Raw genomic sequence first — 11,607 nt, 5'->3', positions numbered from 1 at the left:
GTCCTCTGAGACTATGGCAACTTTCATTTTTTTTTCTTTCCTTGACATACTGATCTAGAAAATTATCTTGAATGCATTCCATGAACCTATGCTCTGCACTAGTATTACAAATTTGCTTTGCCCATGAAGATTATAGTCCTCCTTGTCACATGCACCTCTAATTTCCTTGTTTATATTCTGTTCAACACTACAATTACAGTTGTGGGCCTTTAAGCTACTCCCACCAGTGTTTTTGGCTCTTGTTGCTTCTTAGCTCAACCTAAAGTGATTGTATACATTGATTTTACAAACTAAAATCCTTTCTCTTTATTGTCTTTATCCCATCCTTTATCATCAGGACTATCCTCCCTTCTGCATTTTGCCAAGTGTTCTAGAATGTTTAATTTCCAACCTTGGTCACCCTGCAACCATGTCTCTATAATGGTTATTACATCAAAATCTTTCATTTCCACCTGGGCTATTAATTTATCTCTTTTGTTGCAAATGCTTCAAGCATTCAAATATAATGGTTCTGGCTTTCTTTCCCATTGTTCTCTAATATCACCTAAATCTCTAATGCCCTTTTTCCATTTCTAAGCTTGCTTTCCTTCCTGATTCATTGTGCTTACTTTAACTGGTGGAATTTGAATTCAATAAAAAAAGACAATCTGGAATTAAAAGTCTAATGATGACCATGAAACCATTTTTGATTGTTGTAAAAACCAATCTGGTTCACTAAGGGAAGGAAGTCTGCTGTCCTCACCTGGTCTGGCCTACATGTGACTCCAGACCCACAACAATGTGGTTGACATTTAAAAGCCCTGTGAACAAGGGCAATTATGGATGGGCAATAAATATTGTCCTAGCCAGAGACACTCATATCCCACGAATGAATTAACAAAAACTCAAATTACAATTCTGCCCTACAGCCTCAACATTTCTCTTATTGTTTATGAATTTATCTTTTCCTGAATAGTCTTACCAGTTCGCCCCTTTATCAATTTAAAAATTATGAAGGGGTTCCATTGGGTAGCTGTTGAGAACAAACGCTTGTGTCTTTCTTGAAGCCACATCCATAAGCACTCAGGCAAGACTCCTGCAAAATTTACTTTGATGGATGAGCCACTGTATACACATTTCTGAAAATTGTCTGTTTTCTCAATCCTCAAGTGACCAACGTTCTGGGGAGAACAAAGAAAACACTTCAAAGACACTCTGAAGTTCACCTTGAAGCATGACGGTATTGACCTTAAAGACTGTGAGGAATTTGCTACCAATAAGTCAGAATTGTGACAATGTATCCATCAAGCAGCATCTTGCCTCAAGTCCTACACCTTAATGATGAGGCAGAGCGACAGCAGAGAAGGAAAGAAGAAAATCCTGCATCGTGGATCCCACTATCTTGTGGGACATCCTGCCCCATGTGCCCAAAGATCTGTGTGTCGATAATCAGCATGCACAGACACATGGAGACCCATGGCAGAAACTCGCGACCCTCATGGCATCATCCTCAAATCAAGGGACAGCTGAAATGACAGCGTGGAGAAGATGTTTCCACTTGCGGAGGAGTCTAAAACTCGGGACCATAAATATATTTCAGTCACCAATAAATCCAATAAGAAATTCAGAAGAAATGTCTTTACTAAGAGAATGGAATAGTTGAGGCAAATTGCATAGATGCATTTAAGGGAAAGTTGGATGTCTACATGAGGGAATTACAGAATCTCAGAATTGTTACATTGCAGAAGGAGGCCATTTGGCCCATCATGTGTGCACTGGCTTTCTGAATGAGCATTATGACTCAGTGCCATTCTCCTGCCTTTTCCCTATAACCCTGCACATTGTTTCTATTTAAATAATCATCTAATGTCCTCTTGAATACCTCTCTTGACCCAAACCACTCGCTGTGTGAAAAAGTATTTTCTCACATCACATTTGCTTCTTTTTAAAATCACTTTAAATCTCTTTCTCGATCCTTTTCTGAATGGGAACAGTTTCTCCCTATCTACTTTGTTCAGCCCCCTCATGATTTTGAACACCTCTATCAAATCTCCTCTTAGCCTTCACCCCAAGGAGAACAGCCCCAACTTCTCCAATCTATCTTCATAACTGAGCTTTCTCATCCCTGGAACCATTTTTGTAAACCTCTTCTGCACTCTCTCCAATGTGTTTACAAATTCCTCCTAGGGTGTGTCACCCAGAACTGTACACAATACTCCAGCTTGAGGTCTAACTAGTGTCCTATACAAGTTCAGCATAGCCTCTTGCTCTTGTACTCTATGCCCCTATTAATAAAGCCTAGGAAACTCTATTCTTTATTAACAGGTCTCTGCCACCTTTAAGACTTAGGCACGTATACACCCAGGTCCCTTTGCTCCTGCACTCCCTTTAGAGTTGAATCCCTAATTTTATATTGTCTCTTCATGTTCTTCCCACCAAAATTAATCACCTCACACTAATCTGCATTGAACTTCAACTGCCACCTATCTACCCACTCCACCAACTTGTCTATGTCCTTTTGAAGTTCTGCACTGTCCTCCTCGCAGTTTACAATGCTTACAAGTTTTGTATCGTCCACAAACTTTGACATTTTCCCCTGCACACCAAGATCTATATCATTAATATACATTAGGAAAAGCAAGGATCCCAGTACAGACCCCCGGGGAACTCCACTACAAATCGTCTCCAGCCTGAAAAGTATCCATTAACCATTATCCACTGTTTCCTATTACTCAGCCAATTTTGTATCAATGTTGTTACTGTCCCTTTAATTCCATGAGCTATAACTTTCCTCTGTTGTATGGCACTGTATCAAATGCCTTTTGGAAGTCGATGTACACCACATCAAAGCATTACCCTCATCAACTCTCTCTGTTGCGCCTTCAAAAAACTCCAGCAAATTACTTAAACATGACAAATAAATCCACGCTGGCTCTTCCTAATCAACCCACATTTTCCATGTGACTATTAATTCTATCCTGAATAACTGTTCCTAGAAGCTTCCCCACCACTGAAGTTAAACTGACTGGTCTGTAATTGCTGGGCTTATCCTTACAACCTCTTCTGAACAAGGGCCTAATGTTTGCAATTCTCCGGTCCTCTGGCACCTCCCCTGAGTCTAAGGAAGACTGAAAGATTATGCCCAGTGTCCCTGCAATTTCCATTCTCACTTCCTTCAATATTCTTGGGTGCATCTCATCCAGTCCCAGTGCCTTGTCAACTTTAAATATGACAGTTTAACCAATACCCCCACCTTACCAACTTTGAACCCTCTTGGTGACAGAGTTTCCTCCTCTGTCACCATAGCCTGGGTAGAATCTGCTTCTCTAAAGACAAATGCAAGGTATTAATTTAGCACCTCGGCCATGTCCCCTGCTTCCATCTGTAAATTCCCTTTTTGGTACCTAATCAGCCCCACCCCTCCTTTTACCATCCTTTTACTGTATATGTGCCTGTAGAAGACTTTGGGATTCCCCCTTATGCCGGCTGCCAGTCTTTTCTCATAATCTATCTTCACTTCTCTTATTTTCTTCTTCACCTCCCCTCTGAACCTTCTGTATTCAGTTTTGTTTTCAATTGTATTTTTACCTGACACCCACCACTTTTCCTTCTTTATCTTAATTTGTATCTCCTTTGTCATCCAGGGAGCTCTAGATTTGTTTGTCCTACCTTTCACTTTAATATATCTTGACTGTGCCTGAACCATTTCTTCGTTGAAGGCAGCCCATTGTTCAGCTACAGTTTTTCTCACCAACCTTTGGTTCCAGTCTACTTGGCCCAGAACTGTCTTGCCCCATTGGAGTCCACTCTCCACCAATTAATTATTCTTACTCTGGATTGCACATTGTCCTTTTCTATCGTCATCCTATACCTTATGATCACTGTCTGCTAACTGTTCCCCCTACTGACACTTGATCTACTTGGACCACCTAATTTCCAAGAACCAGGTCTAGCAGTGCCTCCTTTCTTGTTGGACTGGACACGTACTGTAGTAGAAAATTCTCCTGAACACAATCTAGGAACTTTTGCCCCTCCCTGCCCTTTATACCACCACAATTCCAATCTATATTCGGGTTATTAAAGTCCCCCATTGTAACTACTGTATAATGTTTGCACCTTTCTGTAATTTTCTTGCAGATTTGTTCCTCTACATCCTTCCCACAGTTGGTGGACTGTAGACTTCACTAAGCAATGTAATTGCACCTTTTTTGCTCCTTAGCTCAAGCCAAATTGATTCTGTCCTTGAAACTTCTGGGACAACCTCATTCTCAACACTGCAATGCACTCCTTAACCAATACAACTATCCCTCCTCCTTTTCTTCCTGCCCTTTCTCTTCTGAACACCTTGTACCCAGGAATGTTTAACATTCAGACCTGCCCTTCTTTGAGCCAGGTCTCTGTTATCGCCACAACAACAGGCAAGAATAGAAGGATATGTTGATAGGGTGAGATGAAGTAAAGTGGTGGAATCTCATGTAGTGTACAAATACCTGCATAGATCTGTTGAGCCAAAAGGCCTGTTTCCATGCTGTAAAAATTCTATAACCTGATTTCACAAAGGATGAGCAATGAAATGGAGTATGATGTAAAATCAGAACATATTTGAAATGTGCAGTTGGATGATCAGTTTCTATAAAGAGAAAAGAGATGCTAGCAACTGGTTCTAATGAAGGATCTCACTTGAATCTTTAACCTGACTTTTCTCTTTATAGATACTGATAAACTTGTGTATTTCCAGCATTTACTTTTAATTTTGATTTCTAATATTTGCAGTTCCTTTCCTCTTTTCTTACATGAGTGTTACATGCAGCAAGATCTACAAACTTTATAAATCTATCATAGAGGGACCCATGTGGTGTTTGCCTGAAATGAGTCATTAGAAATTTATCCATTATAATAAACATTTTCCTTTTTGTATTTTTCTTCCCCAATTTTCTGACCAATTTCCCTGAGAACTAATGGCAGCTTTCTGGTACCTCACCTCATCTAAGGAACTATTCTTCACATGTGAGCTTTGATAGTGAGTATTGTTAGGACATTTTAGTATCAAAACTATCATTGCCAATTCTATTTCTACTTTCTTCCTCTGTTGACAGACATGCAATTTCACCAACTGTCACTAAATGGCAACAGAAATCTTGGATAATTTACTTTCTCCGAGTTAAGGAACACAGGGACCAAATTTAGCACCAGCTGCCACTCTGCCTCAGATCATCCAACTCATGTATTAAAGTTTTGACTCTCCTGGTTTGTACTACTCTGACAGATCACCTGACCTTCCTTCTAAGGCAGTCCTTCAGGATCGAGGATGATTTTCTCTCACTTCAGTTTGATGGATTCTGAGAAGGCTGATAAGTCCAATGCATGATCATCATACTCAGCCGCATGCAGGGCGGATGGTGCTTGAAGGATTGGGGTAGATGAGTTATTTGGAGGTTTATATCTCTGTCCAATGCCTTGACTTGACCTCTGCTAACTCCTGACAAAGTCCTTCATTATGTTTGGTGCCTTCCTGAATGAACCTTCCCTATTTTGGTTGGTCACAAGCCAGGACTCCCATGAGTCAGCAGGGATGCTTGACCTTTCACAGATGCTTTGAAGACATCCCTAAAGTATTTATGTTGTCTGCCTGGGAGTCTCCTGCCACGACCAAGTTCTGAGTAGAACAGTTGCTTTGGGAATCTGGTGTCATGCATATGAACGACATGTCCTGTCCAATGGAGCTGGTTTTGAATGATTAGCACCTCGATGCTTGGCATATCGGCTTGGGAATGGACACTGCTTTTGGACCGCCCTTCTGGCCATCGGATTTGGAGGATCTTGTGAGGCACCACTGATGGTATTTCTCCAATGCTATGAGGTGTCTAATGTAGGCTGTCCAAGTCGCCAAAGCATATAGGAGTGCGGGAAATACTGCTGCTTGATAAATCATAACCTTAGTCTTCAAGGTGAGATCCTGGTCCTCAAGTACTGACCTGACCCATTTAGCCATCAGAATACTATATTTTGACATATTTAGCTATAATACATGTTTTAGTATTGGTATGAATTTGCTCAGTGTTTTTTCATCAAAACATGACTTGGGCTCCATGATAGGAGTTGTGTCCTGTTGAAGCCAACAAAATAACTTTATGAATAATTAGAATCGCATCGCTGTTGAGCCCACAATTTTTAAATATTAAGCATTTAAATGAATAATGGTACTAATTATTTGTTTATGTAATTTTGACACAAATATAATGCCAAGTTAAATATTTTTCTTGTGAACAACTTGTTTTTTTTTAAAATCAGGCTTTAGTTATTTATTCATTCATGAGCGTTCTGCCGAAGGCAGGTCTTTCTGATTGTCTTCATTGTCTTCTAATGATTCATCCTGAGCTGCTTTCTTAACAGATTTTCAGTGGTGGTTTGCCATTGTCTTCCATCCTCAGGGCTAGGGCGAGGTGGCAGGTTCCAAGTTTTCAGCTGGAAAGGGAATCAATCCGCGCTGTTGGCGTTATTCCAAACCACATGCTAGCCATTTAGTCAATTGAGCTAAATAATTGCAGATAATATTAGCAGGTACTATCTGAATTTAAGTAATAAAATGCTAATGGTTGTTTAGCACTTGCCGCTTACCTATGCGTAATGTTGTTAGATAACTAATTGAGACCATTACTGAGCCATTAAACATGGAATCTCTTCCTTATAGCCTTAACTCAACAAGTACAATAATTTGCATTAATACAGCATCTTTAAAATAGAAAAATTTCCTAGGTGTTTCACTGAGGCATGAGGAACAGGGATTCTAATCCAAAGGAGAGATTAGAAAGGACAACCAAAAGCTTGGTTAAAGAGGTCAGTTTTAAGCAGGTTCATAAAGGAGGAAAGAGAGTTGGAATAGCTGAAATAGAAAATGTCAGAGTGTGGGATCTAAGCAGCTGAAAGCATAGCTATCAATAGCAGGCACAAAGAAAGGGGTTGCACAGAAACCTAGAGTCAGAGGAACAGAGAGTTTGGAAGGGATTGTATGGTTGGAAAGAGTCACAGAGATAAGGGGACAAGATATAATAAAGGACATGAATTTGCAATGTGAGCTTTTGAGGGATCAGGAGCAAACGTAGAACAGGGAGGATAAGAGTGATGGCCAAGCAGATCTTGTTGCAGGATAGGTATAGGCAAGAGGATGAGCTGGTGTTTATAGAATAAAATGGAAGATTAGGAAGGAGAGCATTCAAGTAAGAAAGTCTGGAGGTGATGCACATATGTATCAGGGTTTCAGCAGCAGATTGATTGAGATAGTAGTGGAGGTGGGCAATGATACAGAGAGGGGCTGTCTGTGATAGAGTGGATATGGGGTCAGAAACTCAGTATCGGGTTAAAGAGCTGGACTGCAAGGTTGCAAGCAATCTGGTTCTTTCTAGTAAGGGGAGTGGAGTCATTGGGATTTGTGGCAGATTGTGACAAGGCTTCAGTGTTCCCAATGTTTAATTGGAGGAAATATAGTAAAGCCACAAATCATTCCCCTCGCCTGAGACAAACTATATTCAATGTTTGATGTTAATCATTCTGCTTAATTTTATTATATCCTAATTTTAAAATCTATTATCATAAGTACTCTGCTTTTGTACTCTGCAGGGCCTTTTGATAGACAGCAAAAATAGGTGGGAAGGCAAGTGGTGAGGATGACACAAAGAGGCTACAGAGGGATATAGAAAGGTTAAGTGAGTGAATGGGCAAAAAAGTGGCAGATGGAATATAATGTGGGAAAATGAGATGTTATGCACTTTAGCAGGAAGAATAGAGGAGTTGAATCTTATTTAAATGGAGAAAGACTGAAGAAGGCTGCAGCACCAAGGGATTTGTGAGTCCTTGTGCATGAATCCCAAAAAGCCAACACACAAGTTCAACAGGTAATAGAGAAGGCAAATGGAATGTTGGCCTTTATTTCAAAGGGAATGGAGTATCAAAATAAGGAAGTCTTGCTAAAACTATACAAGACATTAGTTAGACTACAACTAGAATACTGTGAACAGTTTTGGTCCCCTTATCTAAGGAAAGATATGCTGGCATTGGAGGCAGTCAAGAAAAGGTTCACTAGGTTGATCCCGGGTATGGAGAGATTTTCTTATGAGAAGTTGAGTAGGCTGGGCCTGTACTCTTTGGAATTTAGAACAATGAGAGGCGACCTTATTGAAACATATAAGATTCTTAGGGGGCTTGACAGGGTAGATGCTGAGAGGTTGTTTCCCCTTGTGGGAGTGTCTAGAACCAGAGGCTATAATCTCAGAGTAAGGGGGCACCCATTTAAAACAGAGATGAGGAGGAGTTTCTTCTTTCAGAGGGTAATTATTCTGTGGAATTCTTTACTGCAGAGGGCTGTAGAGGCTGGGTCGTTAAGTATATTCAAGGCGGAGATAGACAGATTTTTAGTCAGTAAGGAAATCGATGGTTATGGGAAAAAGACAGGAAAGTGGAGTTGAGGATTATCAGATCAATCATGATCTCATTGAATGGTGGAGCAGACTCGATGGGCCAAATGGCCTACTTCTGTTCCTACGTCTTATGGTCTTCTGTTTCCTTGCTACAGCTGCTAATTACCATTTTGGAAATCCTTTAAATGGGGACAAAAGTTACCATTTGGATGAGCTATTGTCCCTAAACTAATGTGAACTCATTTCAATTATTTTTGGAATATAAACAGAAAATGCTGGAAATATTCAGCAGGTCAGGCAATAACTGTGGAGAGAAACAAAGTTAACATTTCAAATTGATGATGACCCTTCATCTTGTCTTCAGTAGGCTAATTATGTAAAGTTAGTGTGGAAATTTGAAAAATTAATTTTAAAAAAATAACATTTTCTATTTGTCTTTCACCACGTTTGAGAGGCACTCTGAAATATGCCTGAGATTTGACCTTTGACCAATATCATGAAAGACGGGACTGAAAATCTGTGAGTTCTGCATGTTTGATTGAACATTTAAGAATGAGAGTGATTTTTGGATTACTGAGAGGATGAACAATGCCATTGTCTAGTGCCTATTCTTTGCAGTTTGTTGGTCCTGCCAGCTTTGATGGTCAGACACAATAGATTGATATGTAGTAGGCTCTTTCATCTTCTGATTTTCTGCTTGGCATGGCTGTAGTAGTAGGGATTTTCATCATGTGTCTTTTCATTCCCTTCCTCCCTGGTTTTAAAGTTCTGGCCTCAAATATATTCTACTGAAATAACCTGAATGTCATTATGCAGTTCTTTCAATGGGGGTACCTTTTTTGTTTGACAGGGAGAAAACTTGTAAGTATTGTACTTCACAAAAGTCTCAGCTGGATGTACGCTCAGTGCTGGGGTTAAACACAATATCCCAATACAAATTGTCCACTAATATTCTGGTGGGGGCTTTGTTTCCCTCTGCCTCTTGTTAATTACATTTGAGTGTTCACATATGTTCAGTCCTAATCCTAGAATATGAGTTTAATATTTCTGAAAAAAGAGACAAGCTGTCAAAGCTTTTTGCCTTGTGCTCATGAGAACAATTTTGCAAGAATAACAATTGTAAAGGGAACAACAATTTGTACTTCATGAAAAGAGAGTGCTGACTGGTTGGCAAGTGGACTCTGATTGGCAGAGGCATTGACATGGAGAATGCACTAGGGAACAGTTAACTGCCAAGTTTTTGCTTAAATTCAATCCAGGCAGGACAACTATGATTGGCCAAGGCATTGCCATGGAGAATGAACCAGGGAATGGCTGTTCCCCCAAGTTTCTGTTTAATTGAAAAAGGTGCAACACATGGACATGCTCCTTCTGGCTGCAAAGGACAGGGCTGTGTGTGTGGATATATGTAGCTTCCAGCACACATATGTAAGCTACACTGCAAGCCCGTCTGATAATCTTAGATTGACTGTCAGTGTAATCCTTAGCACAATCAGGATTGTTTAGCAAGTTTTGTCCAATCATGGAATCACATTTTATGTTGAACACTATATTTTGAGGTTTACAAGCACAGGCTGGTTGGGTATGTCAGTACTTTGCCTCTTGCAAACAGCCCAAGGGATATGCGGTTTGATAATGATCCACCAGTAATTGGGACATACAGCCTACATACCTGGCAACACGCTGGAACTGAAATTCATATGCACATTACTCATTTGTGTGACAGACAGAAAGTCTTATTGGCTTGATGACAACATCCTGTTAATGGATAATACCACTCATCTTGCTACTGCATAGTAGCAACGTGAAACTGCTAGTTTCACCTGTTGCTCAAATTTTTTGAAACATCTTACCCCTCCAGGGTAATCTAAGGTAGACTGGGTACTTTTCAGGACCGAAAGTGAAGGCCTTAGGCCCATTCATGAGTTTGTACGATATACAGGAAGCAATGATCTGATTAGGGTAGCTATTATACTGCAGAGTGGCTTTGATATGCCCTATATCAGCATCAAGGTTACACAGTGAGCAAATGACTCAGGCCTGATATATGACGTTGCTGATAAGGCCAATCTTATAACACATGAAACTGTAGGAATCCTAATGAATATATTGACCAGTGAAAGTAGGCTTGTGATAAGACAGTAGTACAGAAACAATTAGCAAATTTCTCAACTAGCACATTGAGGAAAGGGACCTCATTTGACCGCTCCATTTCAAAGGTGAATTTGAGCGCAGCATCGAGCACATTAAGGTGTGCAAGGGAATTCTTACAGGCAGCTGGGGATTCAAAAATAGCAAACGCATCACCTACATTATCAGAAATATGCAAGGGGTAGGAGGTTAGGTGTCATTCCATCAAAGACGTGTTTCTTGTGGAAACTGACAAAGATGTTTGCGAGAGCTGGGCTTAGAGGGGATCCCATGGCAACACCATCTATTTGGGGATACATGGTGTTATTAAAACTGAACTCAACTGCTGAGTTCATAAGTTCAATGAATACAGATTCAGACAATGGCGGTGCATCTAGATCGCCATAATATAGTGATGGAGTGCAAATGTCTACGACTTCCTTGAGCATTACATTGGTGAATAGGTTAGCAATGTCAGACGAGCGCATGAACATAGCATTGCTATCGATATACAAGTCCTGTACGGTCTTCTCAAATGCGATGGAATCCTTCACCGTATTTGCGGAAAACTTGCTCGAAAGTGGTTGTAGCAACTTACCCAATTCATTGTGCAGAACCAGGCATAGATAATTTAGGGTGTAAAGGGACATCACTTTTGTATCTTGGGCAATGCACACATATGTGGATGCAGTGAACTGTGAGGATGGATCCCATCATATATACCACCTGGCAGCTCTTCACCCTTACACTAGTTCAACAAGCAGTTTATTGGTAAGTGCTACTTGATGCCGTTACTGGTGATTCCTTCCATCACTTTCCTGATGATTGAGAGGATGTGATGGAGTGTTAATTTGTTGAGTTGGATTTGTCCAATTGTCTATGTTGCAGGGTAAATACCTGCACTATAGCTATATAGGTAGAACAGCTCGGCTAGGAGTGAGGCTAGATTGCATCACTTCTGTTGCGAGGGCACGTAGCCTTCACCAATGTAATAAGTATAGATTTAATAATGAACCTTTTACATTTGCTGCAAGTGGTCTTCCATATGGAGGAATAAGGATTCATTAATTGAGGGAGGTCAGTG

The sequence above is a fragment of the Carcharodon carcharias genome, chromosome 4 (assembly GCF_017639515.1).
Source record: "Carcharodon carcharias isolate sCarCar2 chromosome 4, sCarCar2.pri, whole genome shotgun sequence".
Taxonomy (NCBI): domain Eukaryota; kingdom Metazoa; phylum Chordata; class Chondrichthyes; order Lamniformes; family Lamnidae; genus Carcharodon; species Carcharodon carcharias.
This window is presented reverse-complemented; position numbering follows the sequence as displayed.